Source organism: Leptodactylus fuscus, chromosome 2, assembly GCF_031893055.1.
Source record: "Leptodactylus fuscus isolate aLepFus1 chromosome 2, aLepFus1.hap2, whole genome shotgun sequence".
Lineage (NCBI taxonomy): Eukaryota > Metazoa > Chordata > Amphibia > Anura > Leptodactylidae > Leptodactylus > Leptodactylus fuscus.
In genome coordinates, this window is record NC_134266.1 from 55,609,012 (window position 1) to 55,636,184 (window position 27,173).

General features: G+C 44.1%; 1 protein-coding gene across 2 annotated transcripts in view; it reads left to right on the plus strand.

The window, feature by feature from the left end:
* The window catches only part of IL1RAPL1 (interleukin 1 receptor accessory protein like 1), a 1,300,731-nt gene that overhangs the window by 863,941 nt on the left and 409,617 nt on the right, over positions 1-27,173 (plus strand). The gene's annotated exons all lie outside the window — the stretch shown is intronic.

A 27,173-nucleotide genomic window follows, 5' to 3' on the forward strand; every position in this document is an offset into this window, starting at 1 on the left:
CGCAATAAACATGCTCAAACTTGAATCTCAAGGCTAGATATATATGCTTAAAAGGAAGCAAAGATATTGAATTTTAATGCTTCTTTGGAATTTCTAATAGTAATACCTTATGTAAGGAAGCACTCCAACAAACATTCTAATTCTGTAGCCCTTAGAAAGGTTTATGGTGTGAATTGCAGTGAATCAAATTTTGTTTCTGGATTTGTGAATAATGTTCTCCTTTCTGGTCCTAAGGCCCAATTCACATCTGTGTTCGGGTTTCTGTTCAGGAGGTGTGCATGGGGACCCCCTGAATGGAACCCTAATCCACATAAAATAAGTGGTTACCTTAGGAAACCCACGGACCCCATAGACTATAATGGGGTCCTTGAAGTTTCTGCTCAGTTTCCACATGAAATTGCGGAGAGAAAAGTGCTTTCATGCAGAGAGGGGAACGGAAACCCCAAACGCAGATGTCAACCAGGCCTAATTTGTATAATTTGACAGATACTTTGACTCAACTACTGACACATATTTATTATTCCTGTCTAGAATAGATTATTTTAAACTGCACCAGATTTATCACAGTGACTAAGGCTGGATGATAAACTTGATTACAGGTGTAGGTCCTGGATCATGTACCAATATCACAAATGTCCAGGGTGGTAAATTCAATTTGATCTTGCATTTGTAATTTATAGTTTACTATAAACTACTTTGACTTTGTGTGTTGTTGGCTGCATATTGTTGTTGCTGTTTTTTATTACTCACACATTTTTAATTTCTCTCTGGACCCAATTCTGAAGTTGCGGGCAGAAGCTAGTATTAACATAAATGAATAGGAGTCATGAAGCCATGTCATTTACTGGGCTAAAAAGTATTCTTGTGTTAATCAAGTGTATTATGTGTTAATCAAGGTTACAAACTATCTATGTGGCAAATTTAATCAAAATTCGTTCAGCCGTTTTGAGCTCTGCTACATCTGTAAATACACAGCTCTGCTGCATCTGGCAATTTGGATGAGCAGCTTCTGTGTTATCTGTGTGTTTACATAGACAGATAACAGAGCAGGCTTTATCAGCAAAACTCCAAATTGCTGAAATCTCCTGGAGATTAATATAGTATATGAACATAAATTCATAACAGTCATGAAGCCATGTCATATACCTGAATATAAAGTAGCCTGTGTGTTGATTGAGGTTACAAATTATCTATGTGCCAAATTTCATCCAAATCCGTTCAGCTGTTTTTGCGTGAAAGAGTAACAAACATTGAAACACGCAAATTTTCACATTTATAATATTAGTAAGATTCTATGCTATGTGGTCACACATCTGGTGGCTGCGATCAAAGCAGCAGCGACTACATAGCTAAAGTATATGTAGCGTGTATGACAATACATTTTTCTCAATCTTCACAGATTACTGTAGAAGGGCTAATTTAAAAAGTTAGCATCCAATCATAGATTAGGTGTCTTCTTGCTGGGCTGTCCCACCGATTCTGAGAATAGGGGTCTTGATCACCTACTCATGCTGCTGTTCTAATCATACTTTATTGGACACGAATAGCAGAGTAGCATCACTATACAGGGTACGTCATTATAATTAATGTCACAAAACACCCATTTTCAGAATTGGTGGCAATCCCAGTGGGGGAACCCCCATCAATCAGATACTTATCATCTGTCCTGTGGTTAGGTGATACTGTAAATTGGGATTATTGGGCAACCCCTTCCAATCCAACATCAGGGAATTAGAGTTTCATTGTGATGCTGTTTTTTTGCCAAAATTATTTTATCTGTAAATTAACTTCATATACTACATACTTCATATAATGCTATAAATAATGGCCACACTTCAGACAATTTTTTTATACTGTATAATATATACATCCCATCTGTGGGAGCCACTAAGGGATTTAAAGAACACTGATGATAGGAATCATTACTGACCTTTAAAGTCCTGACCTAGACATAAGAGACATTGCTCACGTGCATTTATTATGTGTTGTCGAAGCATTTTATAGGCAGTGTAAGCAGCTTTCTTTTTGGTGATTTTTTTTTATTTCAGCTGTCCAGCAGTTAAATATTGGTCAACTCAATTTTATGAAACACCCTACAGACACTATAATGTGGACGTGACATTTTTTTTTCCAGTTACATTCATGCAGAATTGTCTGTAGGAGAAAAAATTGTAAAAAAAAAACACATTTCAAAGAATTAGTGTAAAAAATTTGTATACCCCAAAACAGTGTGCAAGAAACCTAACAGCTTATTGTACCAGTATTTTGTGTTGTTTATCAGATTTTAATGTTTAATCTTTGTTCTTACATGTATTCTATGTAATATTGTTTGTTAAACGTTTTTGTATTTGTTTTTGCTAGACCTGCACTGCTAATAATTTTAGGATTTTCAGCTGTTTTTAAACACAACATTTTCTAAAAAAAAATATGTATAAAAAAATGAGTGAAGGCAAAAATTGGATGTGTTAATCTAAGCAAAAAGTCTAAGTCAATGTTTATGATTTTTATAATTTATTTTTTAAGTTTTAAATAAATTTATCTTTGTGGTGATTATATTTTTCTTATGCTTCGTTCACACTTGCGCCCGGTGTCTGGTGTGTCTGGTGAAACTGGACAGGGGACGGAAACCTGGTGGTCAGCTTTAAATCCCATTCAATTGAACGGGTTTTTAAAGGTGACCGCCGCTATCCGCCTTCTGCCTGTCTGCGGGGAAACCATTTTTTTTAGCCGGATTCAAAATCCTGCATGTCCAACTTTGTATCTGGAATATGATAGAATGCACAAACTGGACACCAGGAGCAACTGTGAATCCCCTTATACAATATTAACAATATTAATGTTTTAAGTTGGAGGAGTCAAGTCATCTTCTTTTTGTCTGTATCTGTTGTATCCTGATATATATCTTTATACCAACAGATGATTGGACAAATTAAATTACTTTTTTTCAGTACATTGTTCCTTTATGTTGCTATGATAATATTCAGTATTCCGTATTATACAGTGGGAAAAGGTAGAATAAAAATGAAATAATAAATATCTACCTAAACATAAAATTTTGACCAAAGTTCATGCCACCAAATTCAATAAATATAGCTGTTTTGTATGTAAATTATTATATTTTCAGATAGCCAAGGGCTGCTTACAATGACAATTATTTTTACAATTCTTGCGTCTTCATAATTGATTTTCATTGATCACATCACTGTAGCTAAAATCACTGTTATTGGTGAGTAGCAACATTTAGGTCTATATGGACTCCCTGATGCTGACAGCTGTAGCCAGAAGGAATGGTTTCCTGTCACTGCTAAGGATTATCACCGGTAATGATTTTTGCGACAGACAATCATCATGAAAAGCTATGTAAAATACTGCCATCTTAGATGCACCATACCCCTCCCCCCCACTCCAAAGGCATTATGTCCAATGTGGCTGTATGTTTAATTCCAAAAGTAGATGAGTTACAGTTTTTCAGTTAAATGAATTCATCAGATATTTTGGGGATACAATATACATTTTTGATCAGTGGGGGCCACTAGAACAAGGATCCCATTCTCTCTAGATAGAGGTTTAAGCATACAAAATGTCATCCCAGTTAAAGTCTAGGACAGGGCTAGGGAACCCTCGGGACTCCAGCTGTTGTGATACTATAACTCCCAGCATGCAGACTTGCTCTGCTGTTCTTGGAACTCCCATGGAAGTGAATGGAGCATGTTGGGAGTTGTAGTTTCACAGCAGCTGGAGAGCCGAAGGTTCCCGACCCCTGGTCTAGGACATAGAAGGAAATAACCAAAGGCTCTAGTGGACTTGGGATTTTTTTTTTTTTGCTGTAATATATTCTTAATGTGTATATATAACACATACTTCCATTTGTACATATGTCATAGTATTAAATGTCTACCATGAGATTGAAATAATCTGGTACATCAAAAATCAATATATAGTATTTAATGATGATCACTGACATTTCCTAGTGAGCAATACTGGAATTAAATACCCATATAAGATGGGAAAGTTGAAGTAAAAAGTCTACGGAATAAAACCTAATCTTAATCATAAAATGTCAGTAACCATTTTCCTTAAATATCATATCTGTGAATGTTCATGTGGTAGGGCATTAATATGGCATTAAAACAATAGTTGGATTTTTCATGGCATAAATCTCACTTTGATCAGTCATTTTGAAGTTCCTTAAATACCAGAAAGGCTGATGAAATAAAAGACCGCTAGTTTTACACTTAAAAGTGCTTATTCTTTTTATAACATATAACATGAATTTCCTAACTGCAGTAGTCCACTTAAGAAAATTGATTCCTTAGATGTGCTTGAAAGCACTCAGCTCACATTAAAAGTAACATTACTCATTGCATCCATAATTGGTCAGAATGTGCACAAATGTCACACTTTAGTGAGAGGTTTAATGTCTGTCTTCTAACAACATCTAAACTAAGTTACTCTACTTGGACTGTTAAGTTTTATATTTGGACTAAGAATTGAAACTGTGAAAATTTGAATTTTTGTTAAAAATGTGTTATAGGGAAAAAAAGAATATATAATATACTCTAATATATAATACTATAATATATAATATTTTATACTATGACTTGTCTAAGTGTGCAGACATTATGGTCTATGTTAGTTGAGTAGCCCAACACTGTAGGAAAAAGTGCCTATACACTGTTGCCCAAATCCTCTGGACTCCCGCCTACACATGCACACTCAATTTTTAAGATGGTGTATGTGTTCAGAATGGGGAGGGATGAAAAAGCCACTGCCAGACACAGCTGGTGATTTATCATTTTTGAACGCCAATGATAAAAAGGTCACACTAAAAAATTTGAGGAAAAAAAAAGAGAAAAAAAAAAGGGCAATCTACTCAGTAAGGAGGCTTGTATTCCTTTGTTCTAGGGACCAGTGGCTAATTTAGTGCCCAAAGACCTATTGTTCAAAACTGTTTAAGGCTAAGGCCCCTTGCGATGTTCTGCCACAAAAAAGCGATGCGGGAAAATCCACGGTGTCAGCGCATTGCGGTTCTTTACGCATTGCTTTGTCCAGAAAGTTTGCAGAGGTTTCCTCTTCGGACATTCTGCTTCAATTATACAGTCCTATGAAAAAGTTTGGGCACCCCTATTAATCTTAATCATTTTTAGTTCTAAATATTTTGGTGTTTGCAACAGCCATTTCAGTTTGATATATCTAATAACTGATGGACACAGTAATATTTCAGGATTGAAATGAGGTTTATTGTACTAACAGAAAATGCGCAATATGCATTAAACCAAAATTTGACCGGTGCAAAAATATGGGCACCTCAACAGAAAAGTGACATTAATATTTAGTACATCCTCCTTTTGCAAAGATAACAGCCTCTAGTCGCTTCCTGTAGCTTTTAATCAGTTCCTGGATCCTGGATGAAGGTATTTTGGACCATTTCTTTCTACAGAACAATTCAAGTTCAGTTAAGTTTGATGGTCGCCGAACATGGACAGCCCGCTCTCAAATGATCTGAAAACAAAGATTGTTCAACATAGTTGTTCAGGGGAAGGATACAAAACGTTGTCTCAGAGATTTAACCTGTCAGTTTCCACTGTGAGGAACATAGTAAGGAAATGGAAGACCACAGGGACAGTTCTTGTTAAGCCCAGAAGTAGCAGGCCAAGAAAAATATCAGAAAGGCAGAGAAGAAGAATGGTGAGAACAGTCAAGGACAATCCACAGACCACCTCCAAAGAGCTTCAGCATCATCTTGCTGCAGATGGTGTCACTGTGCATCAGTCAGCAATACAGCGCACTTTGCACAAGGAGAAGCTGTCAGGGAGAGTGATGAGAGAAGCCGTTTCTGCAAGCATGCCACAAACAGAGTCGCCTGAGGTATGTAAAAGCACATTTGGAGAAGCCAACTTCATTTTGGAAACAAAGATTGAGTTGTTTGGTTATAAAAAAAGGCATTATGCATGGCGTCCAAAAAGAAACAGCATTCCAAGAAAAACACTTGCTACCCACTGTAAAATTTGGTGGAGGTTCCATCATGCTTTGGGGCTGTGTAGCCAATGCCGGCATCGGGAATCTTGTTAAAGTTGAGGGTCGCATGGATTCCACTCAGTATCAGCAGATTCTTGAGAATAATGTTCAAGAATCAGTGACGATGTTGAAGTTATGCCGAGGATGGATATTTCAGCAAGACAATGATCCAAAACACCGCTCCAAATCCTCAGGCATTCATGCAGAGGAACAATTACAATGTTCTGGAATGGCCATCCCAGTCCCCAGACCTGAATATCATTGAACATCTGTGGGATGATTTGAAGCGGGCTGTCCATGCTCGGAGACCATCTAACTTAACTGAACTTGAATTGTTTGTCCAAAATACCTTCATCCAGGATCCAGGAACTGATTAAAAGCTACAGGAAGCGACTAGAGGCTGTTATCTTTGCAAAAGGAGGATGTACTAAATATTAATGTCACTTTTCTGTTGAGGTGCCCATACTTTTGCACCGGTCAAATTTTGGTTTAATGCATATTGCACATTTTCTGTTAGTACAATAAACCTCATTTCAATCCTGAAATATTACTGTGTCCATCAGTTATTAGATATATCAAACTGAAATGGCTGTTGCAAATACCAAAATATTTAGAACTAAAAATGATTAAGATTAATAGGGGTGCCCAAACTTTTTCATAGGACTGTACCTATAGGGAAACCACTGACATTTCCATAGGTATAATTGACATCCTGTTTTAGAAATCGCAGCATGTCCGCTGCGTGTAAAGACCACTACTGTACCTCCATAGCCATGTTTCATTTGTCAAATCACTGTTTATGTTCTAATAACAGAAGATGTAACAACCAGCTCTTCCCCATTAGATAATCTGTTCCCAGATGCCGCCTCTGCCTCAGCTGATAAATCCAATGAAAATACTTTACTCAGTATTACATTAATACACAACTGGTTGGTCATGTGTAGTAGATGAAGCATTTCCTATATAAATTATTGCTCAATTTGTAATATTTTTGAAGCAGATTCCCATGTGTCCCATTGCCATAGCCATCACAGATGCACAGCCGCTTCTTCAATCACAGCGGCTATAACACCAAGCAAGTTGGGAGGTCAGAAAACCCAAATCTATCAGACATTTACGGCACATACTGTGAAAATAGTCTGCATGTCTAATGAGAATACTCCTTTAAGCTCTGGCCTAGAAGATGACATCAGAATGATTCTGTTTAACTAAAGGAAACTTTGGCGGCATTTCAATATGTGTTATCATTGTTTTTAGTTTTGACAGTGGATAGACTTTAATAATAAAAGATAACAAATAATAAAATAACAGATAATAAATAGTAAAATATATTATTGAACATAATACCACAACATAGTGCAGATAATATAAAAAACTAAAAAAAATGATTACAATTTTTAGAGTTGGTTTTGGATGTCAATTGCGTAAAACATTATTGTCTGTCTGCATCTTCTGAATAATGATAGCTAGCTTATGCATGGATGTGCAATTTTCTGGTGACACATAAAGGTATTGTCACTGAAAACTTGCCACAATGCATTTCCTGACATTCAGGTGCCATGTCTAGGAAATTCTCTGTGAAACATCACCAACAAACTTTGTCGCCTGTATTCTTAGTTTGATGCAATTTTCAGTGTTACTAAAATGCATCATTGTAGAGTCCAGTTGCTTGAGGTTGTGTTCACATTGGCATTAGAATTTCATTTTAGTTGTTATAGGAGCAGAAAATAGAAATCAAGCTGTAATGATCAATCACATTAACTTTTAATGGGGTCAATTGGGTTCCATCATGGCTTCCATTGTTATACTAGGACAAAACAGCCCACCATGCATGCAGCATATAAAGAGATCTAAAAAGATTCCCCACCTTGACAATCGCTAGAATGAAGCAACTGAAAATGTTCCATGCCATTGTGTAAGTATTGATATCCCCTTCCGTTTATTGACAACTAGAGATGAGCGAACAGTGTTCTATCGAACTCATGTTCGATCGGATATTAGGCTGTTCGGCATGTTCGAATCGAATCGAACACCGCGTGGTAAAGTGCGCCATTACTCGATTCCCCTCCCACCTTCCCTGGCGCCTTTTTTGCTCCAATAACAGCGCAGGGTAGGTGGGACAGGAACTACGACACCGGTGACGTTGAAAAAAGTAGGCAAAACCCATTGGCTGCCGAAAACATGTGACCTCTAATTTAAAAGAACAGCGCCGCCCAGCTTCGCGTCATTCTGAGCTTGCAATTCACCGAGGACGGAGGTTTCCGTCCAGCTAGCTAGGGCTTAGATTCTGGGTAGGCAGGGACAGGCTAGGATAGGAAGGAGAAGACAACCAACAGCTCTTGTAAGAGCTAAATTCCAGGGAGAAGCTTGTCAGTGTAACGTGGCACTGACGGGCTCAATCGCCGCAACCCAGCTTTCCCAGGATCCTGAATGGAATACACTGTCAGTGTATTCCCGTATACCCGATATATACCCCGATACCCGTTCCAACGGTGTGCCCCCCCACCTTCACCCCAGAAATACCCTGCAAGTCCCCTAGCAATAGAATTGGGGCTATATACACCCACAATTTTTACTACTGGTATACAGTGCCATTGTCTGACTGGGAATTCAAAGAATATATTGGGAATACAAATACCCTCATTTCTTGCTACTGCCATATAGTGCCAGTTTCTGACTGGTAATTCAAAGAATATATTGGGGTTACGTGCACCCACAATTTTTACTACTGGTATACAGTGCCATTGTCTGACTGGGAATTCAAAGAGTATATTGGGAATACAAATACCCTCATTTCTTGCTACTGCCATATAGTGCCAGTTTCTGACTGGGAATTCAAAGAATATATTGGGGTTACGTGCACCCACAATTTTTACTACTGGTATACAGTGCCATTGTCTGACTGGGAATTCAAAGAATATATTGGGGTTATAAATACCCTCATTTCTTGCTACTGCCATATAGTGCCAGTTTCTGACTGGTAATTCAAAGAATATATTGGGGTTACGTGCACCCACAATTTTTACTACTGGTATACAGTGCCATTGTCTGACTGGGAATTCAAAGAATATATTGGGAATACAAATACCCTCATTTCTTGCTACTGCCATATAGTGCCAGTTTCTGACTGGGAATTCAAAGAATATATTGGGGTTACGTGCACCCACAATTTTTACTACTGGTATACAGTGCCATTGTCTGACTGGGAATTCAAAGAATATATTGGGGTTATAAATACCCTCATTTCTTGCTACTGCCATATAGTGCCAGTTTCTGACTGGTAATTCAAAGAATATATTGGGGTTACGTGCACCCACAATTTTTACTACTGGTATACAGTGCCATTGTCTGACTGGGAATTCAAAGAGTATATTGGGAATACAAATACCCTCATTTCTTGCTACTGCCATATAGTGCCAGTTTCTGACTGGGAATTCAAAGAATATATTGGGGTTACGTGCACCCACAATTTTTACTACTGGTATACAGTGCCATTGTCTGACTGGGAATTCAAAGAATATATTGGGGTTATAAATACCCTCATTTCTTGCTACTGCCATATAGTGCCAGTTTCTGACTGGTAATTCAAAGAATATATTGGGGTTACGTGCACCCACAATTTTTACTACTGGTATACAGTGCCATTGTCTGACTGGGAATTCAAAGAATATATTGGGGTTATAAATACCCTCATTTCTTGCTACTGCCATATAGTGCCAGTTTCTGACTGGTAATTCAAAGAATATATTGGGGTTACGTGCACCCACAATTTTTACTACTGGTATACAGTGCCATTGTCTGACTGGGAATTCAAAGAGTATATTGGGAATACAAATACCCTCATTTCTTGCTACTGCCATATAGTGCCAGTGTCTGACTGGGAATTCAAAGAATATATTGGGGTTACGTGCACCCACAATTTTTACTACTGGTATACAGTGCCATTGTCTGACTGGGAATTCAAAGAATATATTGGGGTTATAAATACCCTCATTTCTTGCTACTGCCATATAGTGCCAGTTTCTGACTGGTAATTCAAAGAATATATTGGGGTTACGTGCACCCACAATTTTTACTACTGGTATACAGTGCCATTGTCTGACTGGGAATTCAAAGAGTATATTGGGAATACAAATACCCTCATTTCTTGCTACTGCCATATAGTGCCAGTTTCTGACTGGGAATTCAAAGAATATATTGGGGTTACGTGCACCCACAATTTTTACTACTGGTATACAGTGCCATTGTCTGACTGGGAATTCAAAGAATATATTGGGGTTATAAATACCCTCATTTCTTGCTACTGCCATATAGTGCCAGTTTCTGACTGGTAATTCAAAGAATATATTGGGGTTACGTGCACCCACAATTTTTACTACTGGTATACAGTGCCATTGTCTGACTGGGAATTCAAAGAGTATATTGGGAATACAAATACCCTCATTTCTTGCTACTGCCATATAGTGCCAGTTTCTGACTGGTAATTCAAAGAATATATTGGGGTTACGTGCACCCACAATTTTTACTACTGGTATACAGTGCCATTGTCTGACTGGGAATTCAAAGAATATATTGGGGTTATAAATACCCTCATTTCTTGCTACTGCCATATAGTGCCAGTTTCTGACTGGTAATTCAAAGAATATATTGGGGTTACGTGCACCCACAATTTTTACTACTGGTATACAGTGCCATTGTCTGACTGGGAATTCAAAGAGTATATTGGGAATACAAATACCCTCATTTCTTGCTACTGCCATATAGTGCCAGTGTCTGACTGGGAATTCAAAGAATATATTGGGGTTACGTGCACCCACAATTTTTACTACTGGTATACAGTGCCATTGTCTGACTGGGAATTCAAAGAATATATTGGGGTTATAAATACCCTCATTTCTTGCTACTGCCATATAGTGCCAGTTTCTGACTGGTAATTCAAAGAATATATTGGGGTTACGTGCACCCACAATTTTTACTACTGGTATACAGTGCCATTGTCTGACTGGGAATTCAAAGAATATATTGGGGTTATAAATACCCTCATTTCTTGCTACTGCCATATAGTGCCAGTTTCTGACTGGTAATTCAAAGAATATATTGGGGTTACGTGCACCCACAATTTTTACTACTGGTATACAGTGCCATTGTCTGACTGGGAATTCAAAGAGTATATTGGGAATACAAATACCCTCATTTCTTGCTACTGCCATATAGTGCCAGTTTCTGACTGGGAATTCAAAGAATATATTGGGGTTACGTGCACCCACAATTTTTACTACTGGTATACAGTGCCATTGTCTGACTGGGAATTCAAAGAATATATTGGGGTTATAAATACCCTCATTTCTTGCTACTGCCATATAGTGCCAGTTTCTGACTGGTAATTCAAAGAATATATTGGGGTTACGTGCACCCACAATTTTTACTACTGGTATACAGTGCCATTGTCTGACTGGGAATTCAAAGAGTATATTGGGAATACAAATACCCTCATTTCTTGCTACTGCCATATAGTGCCAGTTTCTGACTGGTAATTCAAAGAATATATTGGGGTTACGTGCACCCACAATTTTTACTACTGGTATACAGTGCCATTGTCTGACTGGGAATTCAAAGAATATATTGGGGTTATAAATACCCTCATTTCTTGCTACTGCCATATAGTGCCAGTTTCTGACTGGTAATTCAAAGAATATATTGGGGTTACGTGCACCCACAATTTTTACTACTGGTATACAGTGCCATTGTCTGACTGGGAATTCAAAGAGTATATTGGGAATACAAATACCCTCATTTCTTGCTACTGCCATATAGTGCCAGTGTCTGACTGGGAATTCAAAGAATATATTGGGGTTACGTGCACCCACAATTTTTACTACTGGTATACAGTGCCATTGTCTGACTGGGAATTCAAAGAGTATATTGGGAATACAAATACCCTCATTTCTTGCTACTGCCATATAGTGCCAGTGTCTGACTGGGAATTCAAAGAATATATTGGGGTTACGTGCACCCACAATTTTTACTACTGGTATACAGTGCCAATTTCTAACTAGGAATTCAAAATGCGCAAGGCTCCCGGAAAGGGACGTGGACGAGGCCGTGGGCGAGGTCGGGGGAATGGTTCTGGGGAGCAAGGTAGCAGTGAAGCCACAGGGCGTCCCGTGCCTACTCCTGTGGGGCAGCAAGCATTGCGCCACTCCACAGTGCCAGGGTTGCTTGCCACATTAACTAAACTGCAGGGTACAAACCTTAGTAGGCCCGAGAACCAGGAACAGGTCTTGCAATGGCTGTCAGAGAACGCTTACAGCACATTGTCCAGCAGCCAGTCAGACTCTGCCTCCTCTCCTCCTATTACCCAACAGTCTTGTCTTCCTTCCTCCCAAAATTCCGAAGCTTTACAGAACAATAACCCAAACTGTCCCTGCTCCCCAGAGCTGTTCTCCGCTCCTTTCATTGTCCCTCAACCTGCCTCTCCACGTCACGATTCCACGAACCTAACAGAGGAGCATCTGTGTCCAGATGCTCAAACACTAGAGTCTCCTCCATCTCCGTTCGATTTGGTGGTGGATGACCAGCAACCCACCCTCATCGACGATGATGTGACGCAGTTGCCGTCAGGGCATCCAGTTGACTGGCGCATTGTGCGGGAGGAGGAGATGAGACAGGAGTTGGAAGAGGAAGTGGTGGATGATGAGGACACTGACCCGACCTGGACAGGGGGGATGTCAAGCGGGGAAAGTAGTGTGGATGTTGAGGCAGGTGCAGCACCAAAAAGGGTAGCTAGAGGCAGAGGCAGAGGTCAGCAGCTTAGGCGAAGCCAGGCCACACCCGGAATCTCCCAAGATGTTCCAGTTCGTACCCAGCCCCGAAAAACTCCCACCTCGAGGGCACGTTTCTCGAAGGTGTGGAGTTTTTTCAAGGAATGCGCCGAGGACAGATATAGTGTTGTCTGCACAATTTGCCTCTCGAAATTGATTAGGGGCTCTGAGAAGAGCAACCTGTCCACCACTTCAATGCGCCGTCATTTGGAATCCAAGCACTGGAATCAGTGGCAGGCAGCAACGGCAGGACAAAGGCCGCCTGCCGTTCACGCCACTGCCACTGCCTCTGCCTCTGCCTCTGCCACTGCCACTGCTGACTGTGCTGGCGATGCACTCCAGAGGACGAGCCAGGACACCACTTCATCTGCCTCCGCCACTTTGTTGACTTCTACCTCATCCTCCCCTGGTCCTGTCTTATCTCCTTCTCCTGCACCATCAAAGGCACCATCAGGCGTTTCTTTACAACAACCCACCATCTCTCAGACATTGGAGCGGCGGCAGAAATACACTGCTAACCACCCACACGCGCAAGCCTTGAACGCCAACATCGCTAAACTGCTGGCCCAGGAGATGTTGGCGTTCCGGCTTGTTGAAACTCCCGCCTTCCTGGACCTGATGGCAACTGCGGCACCTCGCTATGCCGTCCCTAGCCGTCACTACTTCTCCCGGTGTGCCGTCCCCGCCTTGCACCAGCACGTGTCACTCAACATCAGGCGGGCCCTTAGTTCCGCGCTTTGCACAAAGGTCCACTTGACCACCGACGCGTGGACAAGTGCATGCGGACAGGGACGCTACATTTCACTGACGGCACACTGGGTAAATGTAGTTGAGGCTGGGACTGCTTCCCAAACTGGCCCGGTGTACCTCGTCTCCCCGCCTAACATTCCTGGCAGGGACACGAGAAGAACACCCCCCTCCTCCTCCTCCTCTACCGCCTCCTCCTCCGCCTCCTCCTCCGCCACCGCCTCCTCCTCCGCTGTTAGATTGACCCCAGCTACGAGTTGGAAACGTTGCAGCACTGGCGTTGGTAGACGTCAGCAGGCTGTGCTGAAGCTGATCAGCTTGGGGGACAGACAGCACACTGCCTCCGAGGTGAGGGATGCCCTCCTCGATGAGACGGCAATATGGTTTGAGCCGCTGCACCTGGGCCCAGGCATGGTCGTTTGTGATAACGGCCGGAACCTGGTAGCAGCTCTGGAGCTTGCCGGACTCCAACATGTTCCATGCCTGGCCCACGTCTTCAACCTAGTGGTGCAACGTTTCCTAAAGAGCTACCCCAATGTTCCAGAGCTACTGGTGAAAGTGCGGCGCATGTGCGCCCACTTTCGCAAGTCGACAGTAGCCGCTGCTAGCTTAAAATCTCTCCAGCAACGCCTGCATGTGCCACAACACCGGCTTTTGTGCGACGTCCCCACACGCTGGAACTCAACGTTTCAGATGTTGAATAGAGTGGTTGAGCAGCAGAGACCTTTGATGGAATACCAGCTACAAAACCCTAGGGTGCCACAAAGTCAGCTGCCTCAGTTTCACATCCATGAGTGGCCATGGATGAGAGACCTTTGTGACATCCTACGGGTCTTTGAGGAGTCCACAAGGAGGGTGAGCTCTGAGGATGCGATGGTGAGCCTTACAATCCCGCTCTTGTGTGTTCTGAGAGAATCCCTGATTGACATCAGGGATAACTCAGATCACACAGAGGAGTTAGGGATAGCATCCGATCCGTCACAGCTGGAGAGTAGGTCCACACATCTGTCCGCTTCACTGCGTTTAATGGAGGAGGAGGAGGAGGAGGAGGAGGAGGAAGAAGAGTTGTCCGATGATGTGATGGTGATACAGGAGGCTTCCGGGCAACTTCGAATCGTCCCATTGTTGCAGCGCGGATGGGTAGACATGGAGGATGAGGAGGAAATGGAGATTGAACTTTCCGGTGGGGCCAGAGGAGTCATGCCAACTAACACTGTGGCAGACATGGCTGAGTTCATGTTGGGGTGCTTTACAACCGACAAGCGTATTGTCAAAATCATGGAGGACAACCAGTACTGGATCTTTGCTATCCTTGACCCCCGGTATAAAAACAACATCTCGTCTTTTATTCCGGTAGAGGGGAGGGCCAATCGCATCAATGCTTGCCACAGGCAATTGGTGCAGAATATGATGGAGATGTTTCCAGCATGTGACAGTGGCGGCAGGGAGGGCAGTTCCTCCAGTAGGCAACCAAGTTCTCACCGGTCCACACAAACGAGGGGCACACTGTCTAAGGTCTGGGACACCTTGATGGCACCCCCTCGCCAAAGTGCCGCCACGGAGGGTCCTAGTGTCACCAGGCGTGAGAAGTATAGGCGCATGTTGCGGGAATACCTTTCCGACCACAGCCCTGTCCTCTCCGACCCCTCTGCGCCCTACACGTATTGGGTGTCGAAGTTGGACCTGTGGCTTGAACTTGCCCTATATGCCTTGGAGGTGCTGTCCTGTCCTGCCGCCAGCGTCCTATCTGAGAGGGTGTTCAGTGCAGCCGGTGGCATCATCACTGACAAGCGCACCCGTCTGTCAGCTGAGAGTGCCGACCGGCTCACTTTGATAAAAATGAACCACCACTGGATAGAGCCTTCATTTTTGTGCCCACCTGTGTAAAGCACCCCAACATGAAACTCCATGTCTGTACTCAACCTCTCCAATTCCTCCGCATCCTCATACTCATCCACCATAAGCGTTGCACAATTCTGCTAATACTAGGCTCCCTCCAACATGATTTCCCCCAACTCTGCTGGTTAGAGGCTCCCTCCACCCTGATTTCCACCAACTCTGCTGGTTAGAGGCTCCCTCCACCCTGCTTTCCCACAACTCTGCTGGTTAGAGGCTCCTTCCACCATGAATTTGCCCAAACTGGGCTGTTTAGAGGCTCCCTCCACCATGAATTGGTCCAAACTGGGCTGGTTAGAGGCTCCCTCCACCATTAATTGGTCCAAACTGGGCTGGTTAGAGGCTCCCTCCACCATGAATTTGCCCAAACTGGGCTGTTTAGAGGCTCCCTCCACCATGAATTTGCCCAAACTGGGCTGTTTAGAGGCTCCCTCCACCATGAATTGGTCCAAACTGGGTTTTTTAGAGGCTCCCTCCACCATGAATTGGTCCAAACTGGGGTGGTTAGAGGCTCCCTCCACCATTAATTGGTCCAAACTGGGCTGGTTAGAGGCTCCCTCCACCATGAATTGGTCCAAACTGGGCTGGTTAGAGGCTCCCTCCACCATGAATTGGTCCAAACTGGGGTGGTTAGAGGCTCCCTCCACCATTAATTGGTCCAAACTGGGCTGGTTAGAGGCTCCCTCCACCATTAATTGGTCCAAACTGGGCTGGTTAGAGGCTCCCTCCACCATGAATTTGCCCAAACTGGGCTGTTTAGAGGCTCCCTCCACCATTAATTGGTCCAAACTGGGCTGGTTAGAGGCTCCCTCCACAATTAATTGGTCCAAACTGGGCTAATTAGAGGCTCCCTCCACCATGAATTGGTCCAAACTGGGTTTTTTAGAGGCTCCCTCCACCATGAATTTGCCCAAACTGGGCTGTTTAGAGGCTCCCTCCACCATGAATTGGTCCAAACTGGGCTGGTTAGAGGCTCCCTCCACCATGAATTTCCCAAAACTTGGCTGTTTAGAGGCTCCCTCCACCATTAATTGGTCCAAACTGGGCTGGTTAGAGGCTCCCTCCACCATGAATTGGTCCAAACTGGGGTTTTTAGAGGCTCCCTCCACCATGAATTGGTCCAAACTTGGCTGTTTAGAGGCTCCCTCCACCATGAATTGGTCCAAACTGGGGTGGTTAGAGGCTCCCTCCACCATTAATTGGTCCAAACTGGGCTGGTTAGAGGCTCCCTCCACCATTAATTGGTCCAAACTGGGCTGGTTAGAGGCTCCCTCCACCATGAATTTGCCCAAACTGGGCTGTTTAGAGGCTCCCTCCACCATGAATTTGCCCAAACTGGGCTGGTTAGAGGCTCCCTCCACCATGAATTGGTCCAAACGGGTTTTTAGAGGCTCCCTTCACCATGAATTGGTCCAAACTTGGCTGTTTAGAGGCTCCCTCCACCATGAATTGGTCCAAACTGGGGTGGTTAGAGGCTCCCTCCACCATTAATTGGTCCAAACTGGGCTGGTTAGAGGCTCCCTCCACCATTAATTGGTCCAAACTGGGCTGGTTAGAGGCTCCCTCCACCATGAATTGGTCCAAACTGGGGTTTTTAGAGGCTCCCTCCACCATGAATTGGTCCAAACTTGGCTGTTTAGAGGCTCCCTCCACCATTAATTGGTCCAAACTGGGCTGGTTAGAGGCTCCCTCCACCATGAATTGGTCCAAACTGGGTTTTTTAGAGGCTCCCTCCACCATGAATTTGCCCAAACTGGGCTGTTTAGAGGCTCCCTCCACCATGAATTGGTCCAAACTGGGTTTTTTAGAGGCTCCCTCCACCATGAATTGGTCCAAACTGGGCTGGTTAGAGGCTCCCTCCACCATGAATTGGTCCAAACTGGGGTGGTTAGAGGCTCCCTCCACCATTAATTGGTCCAAACTGGGCTGGTTAGAGGCTCCCTCCACCATTAATTGGTCCAAACTGGGCTGGTTAGAGGCTCCCTCCACCATGAATTTGCCCAAACTGGGCTGTTTAGAGGCTCCCTCCACCATTAATTGGTCCAAACTGGGCTGGTTAGAGGCTCCCTCCACAATTAATTGGTCCAAACTGGGCTAATTAGAGGCTCCCTCCACCATGAATTGGTCCAAACTGGGTTTTTTAGAGGCTCCCTCCACCATGAATTTGCCCAAACTGGGCTGTTTAGAGGCTCCCTCCACCATGAATTGGTCCAAACTGGGCTGGTTAGAGGCTCCCTCCACCATGAATTTCCCAAAACTTGGCTGTTTAGAGGCTCCCTCCACCATTAATTGGTCCAAACTGGGCTGGTTAGAGGCTCCCTCCACCATGAATTGGTCCAAACTGGGCTGGTTAGAGGCTCCCTCCACCATTAATTGGTCCAAACTGGGCTGGTTAGAGGCTCCCTCCACCATGAATTTGCCCAAACTGGGCTGGTTAGAGGCTCCCTCCACCATGAATTGGTCCAAACTGGGTTTTTTAGAGGCTCCCTCCACCATGAATTTGCCCAAACTGGGCTGGTTAGAGGCTCCCTCCACCATGAATTGGTCCAAACTGGGCTGGTTAGAGGCTCCCTCCACCATGAATTTGCCCAAACTGGGCTGTTTAGAGGCTCCCTCCACCATTAATTGGTCCAAACTGGGCTGGTTAGAGGCTCCCTCCACCATGAATTTGCCCAAACTGGGCTGTTTAGAGGCTCCCTCCACCATGAATTGGTCCAAACTGGGTTTTTTAGAGGCTCCCTCCACCATGAATTGGTCCAAACTGGGCTGGTTAGAGGCTCCCTCCACCATGAATTTCCCAAAACTTGGCTGTTTAGAGGCTCCCTCCACCATTAATTGGTCCAAACTGGGCTGGTTAGAGGCTCCCTCCACCATGAATTGGTCCAAACTGGGCTGGTTAGAGGCTCCCTCCACCATGAATTTCCCAAAACTTGGCTGTTTAGAGGCTCCCTCCACCATTAATTGGTCCAAACTGGGCTGGTTAGAGGCTCCCTCCACCATGAATTGGTCCAAACTGGGGTTTTTAGAGGCTCCCTCCACCATGAATTGGTCCAAACTTGGCTGTTTAGAGGCTCCCTCCACCATGAATTGGTCCAAACTGGGCTGTTTAGAGGCTCCCTCCACCATGAATTTGCCCAAACTGGGCTGGTTAGAGGCTCCCTCCACCATGAATTGGTCCAAACGGGTTTTTAGAGGCTCCCTTCACCATGAATTGGTCCAAACTTGGCTGTTTAGAGGCTCCCTCCACCATGAATTTGCCCAAACTGGGCTGGTTAGAGGCTCCCTCCACCATGAATTGGTCCAAACGGGTTTTTAGAGGCTCCCTTCACCATGAATTGGTCCAAACTTGGCTGTTTAGAGGCTCCCTCCACCATGAATTGGTCCAAACTGGGGTGGTTAGAGGCTCCCTCCACCATTAATTGGTCCAAACTGGGCTGGTTAGAGGCTCCCTCCACCATTAATTGGTCCAAACTGGGCTGGTTAGAGGCTCCCTCCACCATGAATTGGTCCAAACTGGGGTTTTTAGAGGCTCCCTCCACCATGAATTGGTCCAAACTTGGCTGTTTAGAGGCTCCCTCCACCATTAATTGGTCCAAACTGGGCTGGTTAGAGGCTCCCTCCACCATGAATTGGTCCAAACTGGGTTTTTTAGAGGCTCCCTCCACCATGAATTTGCCCAAACTGGGCTGTTTAGAGGCTCCCTCCACCATGAATTGGTCCAAACTGGGTTTTTTAGAGGCTCCCTCCACCATGAATTGGTCCAAACTGGGCTGGTTAGAGGCTCCCTCCACCATGAATTGGTCCAAACTGGGGTGGTTAGAGGCTCCCTCCACCATTAATTGGTCCAAACTGGGCTGGTTAGAGGCTCCCTCCACCATTAATTGGTCCAAACTGGGCTGTTTAGAGGCTCCCTCCACCATTAATTGGTCCAAACTGGGCTGGTTAGAGGCTCCCTCCACAATTAATTGGTCCAAACTGGGCTAATTAGAGGCTCCCTCCACCATGAATTGGTCCAAACTGGGTTTTTTAGAGGCTCCCTCCACCATGAATTTGCCCAAACTGGGCTGTTTAGAGGCTCCCTCCACCATGAATTGGTCCAAACTGGGCTGGTTAGAGGCTCCCTCCACCATGAATTTCCCAAAACTGGGCTGGTTAGAGGCTCCCTCCACCATGAATTTCCCAAAACTTGGCTGTTTAGAGGCTCCCTCCACCATTAATTGGTCCAAACTGGGCTGGTTAGAGGCTCCCTCCACCATGAATTGGTCCAAACTGGGGTTTTTAGAGGCTCCCTCCACCATGAATTGGTCCAAACTTGGCTGTTTAGAGGCTCCCTCCACCATGAATTGGTCCAAACTGGGGTGGTTAGAGGCTCCCTCCACCATTAATTGGTCCAAACTGGGCTGGTTAGAGGCTCCCTCCACCATTAATTGGTCCAAACTGGGCTGGTTAGAGGCTCCCTCCACCATGAATTTGCCCAAACTGGGCTGTTTAGAGGCTCCCTCCACCATGAATTGGTCCAAACTGGGGTGGTTAGAGGCTCCCTCCACCATTAATTGGTCCAAACTGGGCTGGTTAGAGGCTCCCTCCACCATTAATTGGTCCAAACTGGGCTGGTTAGAGGCTCCCTCCACCATGAATTGGTCCAAACTGGGGTTTTTAGAGGCTCCCTCCACCATGAATTGGTCCAAACTTGGCTGTTTAGAGGCTCCCTCCACCATTAATTGGTCCAAACTGGGCTGGTTAGAGGCTCCCTCCACCATGAATTGGTCCAAACTGGGTTTTTTAGAGGCTCCCTCCACCATGAATTTGCCCAAACTGGGCTGTTTAGAGGCTCCCTCCACCATGAATTGGTCCAAACTGGGTTTTTTAGAGGCTCCCTCCACCATGAATTGGTCCAAACTGGGCTGGTTAGAGGCTCCCTCCACCATGAATTGGTCCAAACTGGGGTGGTTAGAGGCTCCCTCCACCATTAATTGGTCCAAACTGGGCTGGTTAGAGGCTCCCTCCACCATTAATTGGTCCAAACTGGGCTGGTTAGAGGCTCCCTCCACCATGAATTTGCCCAAACTGGGCTGTTTAGAGGCTCCCTCCACCATTAATTGGTCCAAACTGGGCTGGTTAGAGGCTCCCTCCACAATTAATTGGTCCAAACTGGGCTAATTAGAGGCTCCCTCCACCATGAATTGGTCCAAACTGGGTTTTTTAGAGGCTCCCTCCACCATGAATTTGCCCAAACTGGGCTGTTTAGAGGCTCCCTCCACCATGAATTGGTCCAAACTGGGCTGGTTAGAGGCTCCCTCCACCATGAATTGGTCCAAACTGGGTTTTTTAGAGGCTCCCTCCACCATGAATTGGTCCAAACTGGGCTGGTTAGAGGCTCCCTCCACCATGAATTTCCCAAAACTTGGCTGTTTAGAGGCTCCCTCCACCATTAATTGGTCCAAACTGGGCTGGTTAGAGGCTCCCTCCACCATGAATTGGTCCAAACTGGGGTTTTTAGAGGCTCCCTCCACCATGAATTGGTCCAAACTTGGCTGTTTAGAGGCTCCCTCCACCATGAATTGGTCCAAACTGGGGTGGTTAGAGGCTCCCTCCACCATTAATTGGTCCAAACTGGGCTGGTTAGAGGCTCCCTCCACCATTAATTGGTCCAAACTGGGCTGGTTAGAGGCTCCCTCCACCATGAATTTGCCCAAACTGGGCTGTTTAGAGGCTCCCTCCACCATGAATTTGCCCAAACTGGGCTGGTTAGAGGCTCCCTCCACCATGAATTGGTCCAAACGGGTTTTTAGAGGCTCCCTTCACCATGAATTGGTCCAAACTTGGCTGTTTAGAGGCTCCCTCCACCATGAATTGGTCCAAACTGGGGTGGTTAGAGGCTCCCTCCACCATTAATTGGTCCAAACTGGGCTGGTTAGAGGCTCCCTCCACCATTAATTGGTCCAAACTGGGCTGGTTAGAGGCTCCCTCCACCATGAATTGGTCCAAACTGGGGTTTTTAGAGGCTCCCTCCACCATGAATTGGTCCAAACTTGGCTGTTTAGAGGCTCCCTCCACCATTAATTGGTCCAAACTGGGCTGGTTAGAGGCTCCCTCCACCATGAATTGGTCCAAACTGGGTTTTTTAGAGGCTCCCTCCACCATGAATTTGCCCAAACTGGGCTGTTTAGAGGCTCCCTCCACCATGAATTGGTCCAAACTGGGTTTTTTAGAGGCTCCCTCCACCATGAATTGGTCCAAACTGGGCTGGTTAGAGGCTCCCTCCACCATTAATTGGTCCAAACTGGGCTGGTTAGAGGCTCCCTCCACCATGAATTTGCCCAAACTGGGCTGTTTAGAGGCTCCCTCCACCATTAATTGGTCCAAACTGGGCTGGTTAGAGGCTCCCTCCACAATTAATTGGTCCAAACTGGGCTAATTAGAGGCTCCCTCCACCATGAATTGGTCCAAACTGGGTTTTTTAGAGGCTCCCTCCACCATGAATTTGCCCAAACTGGGCTGTTTAGAGGCTCCCTCCACCATGAATTGGTCCAAACTGGGCTGGTTAGAGGCTCCCTCCACCATGAATTTCCCAAAACTTGGCTGTTTAGAGGCTCCCTCCACCATTAATTGGTCCAAACTGGGCTGGTTAGAGGCTCCCTCCACCATGAATTGGTCCAAACTGGGCTGGTTAGAGGCTCCCTCCACCATTAATTGGTCCAAACTGGGCTGGTTAGAGGCTCCCTCCACCATGAATTTGCCCAAACTGGGCTGGTTAGAGGCTCCCTCCACCATGAATTGGTCCAAACTGGGTTTTTTAGAGGCTCCCTCCACCATGAATTTGCCCAAACTGGGCTGGTTAGAGGCTCCCTCCACCATGAATTGGTCCAAACTGGGCTGGTTAGAGGCTCCCTCCACCATGAATTTGCCCAAACTGGGCTGTTTAGAGGCTCCCTCCACCATTAATTGGTCCAAACTGGGCTGGTTAGAGGCTCCCTCCACCATGAATTTGCCCAAACTGGGCTGTTTAGAGGCTCCCTCCACCATGAATTGGTCCAAACTGGGTTTTTTAGAGGCTCCCTCCACCATGAATTGGTCCAAACTGGGCTGGTTAGAGGCTCCCTCCACCATGAATTTCCCAAAACTTGGCTGTTTAGAGGCTCCCTCCACCATGAATTGGTCCAAACTGGGCTGGTTAGAGGCTCCCTCCACCATGAATTTCCCAAAACTTGGCTGTTTAGAGGCTCCCTCCACCATGAATTGGTCCAAACTGGGCTGGTTAGAGGCTCCCTCCACCATTAATTGGTCCAAACTGGGCTGGTTAGAGGCTCCCTCCACCATGAATTGGTCCAAACTGGGTTTTTTAGAGGCTCCCTCCACCATGAATTTGCCCAAACTGGGCTGTTTAGAGGCTCCCTCCACCATGAATTGGTTCAAACTGGGCTGGTTAGAGGCTCCCTCCACCATTAATTGGTCCAAACTGGGCTGGTTAGAGGCTCCCTCCACCATTAATTGGTCCAAACTGGGCTGGTTAGAGGCTCCCTCCACCATGAATTTGCCCAAACTGGGCTGGTTAGAGGCTCCCTCCACCATGAATTGGTCCAAACTGGGTTTTTTAGAGGCTCCCTCCACCATGAATTTGCCCAAACTGGGCTGGTTAGAGGCTCCCTCCACCATGAATTGGTCCAAACTGGGGTTTTTAGAGGCTCCCTCCACCATGAATTTGCCCAAACTGGGGTGTTTAGAGGCTCCCTCCACCATGAATTTGCCCAAACTCTGCTGGTTAGAGGCTCAATCCACCCTGATTTTCAAAACAAATGTTGGTGCCAACCTCAACTTACTACAAGGGCCAAATTCACTGCTGGTGACAAGCTCTCCTCACTGCAAGTGCCAAATACACATGTTTCAAGGTGTTTTCCTACTGTCAGAGAGGTGGTATTGAGTGTGTAAAGTGTGTAGTTGTTAGGCTGTGATGTTGGGGTAATAGAGGGTCTTTGGTGTGTTAGATGCCCCCAGACATGCTTCCCCTGCTGTCCCAGTGTCATTCCAGAGGTGTTGGCATCATTTCCTGGGGTGTCATAGTGGACTTGGTGACCCTCCAGACACGGATTTGGGTTTCCCCCTTAACGAGTATCTGTTCCCCATAGACTATAATGGGGTTCGAAACCCGTTCGAACACACGAACATTGAGCGGCTGTTCGAATCGAATTTCGAACCTCGAACATTTTAGTGTTCGCTCATCTCTATTGACAACCAATCATAGATCTTGAAATTGATGTGAAATGGAAACGCAATGGAAGAAATTTACCAAATTACCAAATTTACCAAGAATTTTGGCTTAATTTGCACTAAAATTGCATACATGTTTTGTACCACATTTATTGTGCATTTTTTATGTAAATTTGTCTTTATCCACTTGATGCAGTAAAGGGGCACAACCTAAGAGATGTACCAACATTTAGGTGCAAAGTCAAGCAATAATTGCCCAAAAATTGTCTAAAGCCATATCAAATTTATCTAGCATAAGATACTTTGATAAATATGCAACATCAGTAGACTGGCTGTCCTAAGTTTATACTGTCTAAGTACTCGTCAAACTACCCTATTGAAGCCACTTTTCTGTCTTTGTGTTAAAAAGTTGCATGTGCCAATCCATGCTTCAGAAAGTCTGGTTCAATTTGCAAAGTCAAATTAGAATATGCTTGTGCAAAAATTTTGAGACGTTTTAAACAGTAGTATATAGTTCAATAAACAAATACAAAATAATAGAAATCTGAGATAGCTCACCATATAAATTCAGTTTTCTTCCCAAGGTGCGCGACCTGTGCCTCCAAACTCCACGAGGCAAGACCAAAGTAATACTTTATCAGGATGGAAGGGTCCGAAATACTTGGGTGTATTAAAAAGTAACCTTTAAACCATCAGACTTTTAAACTTTTGCCATAAGAGGCAAACAAAAGTGTTGCGGACCCTTCTATCCTTTTGAAGTAGTATATAGTGCACCATCTAATCGACTCCCACATTCCATGCCATGTTTTAAAAAAGACGCATTAGGTACAAAACATTAAGAAAATGGAGCAAGTGAGTAATACATTTGGAGCATATAAGAGGACACGTTGATCCAGGGTTTTATATTGACTGCCAGATTTGCAGTCGGAAAGGAATTTTGTCCCCTGAAATAGGACAATTGGCATGAGCCTCATGGGTTTTTTTGCCTTCCCCTGGATCAACACTGTAGGGATTGTAGGGTTATAGGTTGGACTTGATGGACTGATGTCTTTATCCAACCTCATCAACTATGTAACTATGAAAAAGTAGAGGAGCAAAATAGGGGAAAACACACAAGAATTCTAGTGTGAAATTATAAATCGGCCCTATTGTGTCTTACACTTGGTTCAAATCTGTGCTTGCGACTCTGTACGGGCATTCCATTCCCCTATCTGCATGAAAAAGTGCTGCCGCTTTTCCCTCCATATTTTTTGCTGAGCAGAAACTGAACAGAACCACAGGACTATAACGGAACAATGGACTATAATGGGGTCTGCAGTTTTCCTAAGGTACCTGTTTGTTATGCAGATTAGGTTACCATTTAGGAGGTCCCCAAGCGGCTCCCCCAAACATAAACCTGTACGCAGATGTGAACCAAGCCTTAGAAAGTTTCCATTCAAAAATTATTCAATTTTACATAGACTAAATGTATTTCTATGATATAAAGACTGTACACTTCATTCTACAGCATTCCTATTTAATATTTTATTAAAGGGACCAAGATACATATCCTTCAAAAGAAAAAAAAAAAAATAAGAAGGAATAAATAATTGTATTAAATTGACTTTAAAGACCTACAGCTCTTGTATTTTTGTATCTTGTATTTTTTCCCTCCGGTACTATAGCAACCTCCATAAAAAGATTCCTTTATTTTTGTTGGCATGGAGATGAGGATAGCAAACAGTGAATAAAGTAAACTTGTAGCAGAATGTGAACAAATCGCAAGAAATGAAATAATAAAACAAATTGAACCGTACAAGGAATGATGATGTCACCGATATTGATAAAGGTCATTTAAAAGTCATTTGCTGTCTCTGCTCAAACGGATTAATGTGATTTATAAACTAGAGAATTATATCCCCTTTAGCTAGAATATCTCATGCGCTGGTTGTCTAAAAATAATGCTCCGCTTTCCATTATACAATGTTACTTTGCAACATTATGGACTTCACTATTTCAATTATAGTTGGAAAACTGCATTTGTGTATGATAATGTATCTGTTCCAATAAATGGGCTCTTGCAATTTCTTGCAATTTCTTCTACAACCACCAGATTACAGTTGCTCACATAAGATAAATAATCAGAAACATGCTGACTTTTCTATTACTTTTTTGTTGCATTGTAATGCTTTCCGATTCAGCGTAATTTCATTTTCTATAATCGTTGATTTTATTTTACAGCAAATATAGTATAAGATTTTTATTCATAACTTCTAACTTTGAATTATTAATGGATTTGCATACATATATTCTATTAAAAGCAATGGAAGTTGGTGTTACTTTTGGCTGACGGAGCAGGGCGAGAGCTCTAACTTTCTAATGCGCAATAAAGTCAGCAAAAGAATAACAATATTTTATAAAGCTGTGTGTCACATACAAGGTTTGTATAGTGTTACAAGGAGAATACTATGCAAAGCAGAGGGGTATGTCGGCACCACCATCCTAACATTTAGCCCCAGAGGTACTATACATAATCCGTTGCCAGCCATAATAACTAGGTCTTACTGTTCAGTGTAGTGTCCTACCATTGCCATCATTACTGGCATGTTCGGGAGATACTATATAGCTAAATAGAGATGAGTGAGCAGTATTCGATCGAGTAGATATTCGATTGAATACTACGGTATTCAAAATACTCGTACTCGATCGAATACTACTCGCTATTCGAATGGAAAAATTTGGTGCAGAACCAGCGTTGATTGGCCAAATGCTATACAGTCGGACAATCAACGCTGGTTCTTCTCCTACCTTTAGAAGTCTTCTCCGCGCAGCGTCGCCGTGGCATCTTCCGGCTCTGAATTCACTCTGCCAGGCATCGGGCCTGGACAGAGCCGACTGCACTTGCCTTCGCTACAAGAAAATGGTCGCTTTGACTGTAAGTGGCCATTTTCTTGTAGTGCGGACATGTGCAGTCGGCTCTACCCAGGCCCGGTCCCTGACAGAGTGAATTCAGAGCCGGAAGACGCCGCGGGGACGCTGTACGGAGAAGACTTCTCAGAGAATCCAGCCCGATCCTCACTCGTGGACTTGGTAAATTCTATTTGATCGAATGTTTCTGACCCCTGAAACGAGCATTTTTCCCCCATAGAGAATAATAGGATTTGATATTCGATTCGAATAGTCGAATATTGCGGGGCTACTCAAAACAAATATTGAATATTGAACATTTTTTGATGTATTTAGCAACTTCTGTATATTTATCACTATCGTCAACTATAACACTGTCTATTTTACATTCATCTTAAATAGAGATGGGCAAATGTTCACAATCAATTTATTTTCTGACCTAACTTATTCTTGTCTCTTCGTGTCTAAGAGTATAATAGTTGGAGACCCAAGTAATAAATATTATGGAAATATAATAATCAGTCATAATCACCTTCCCTATCCTCTCCTGGGCATTCCTCGCAAGATGTGGTGTTTATTCTCAGGCATCCTCTTGTC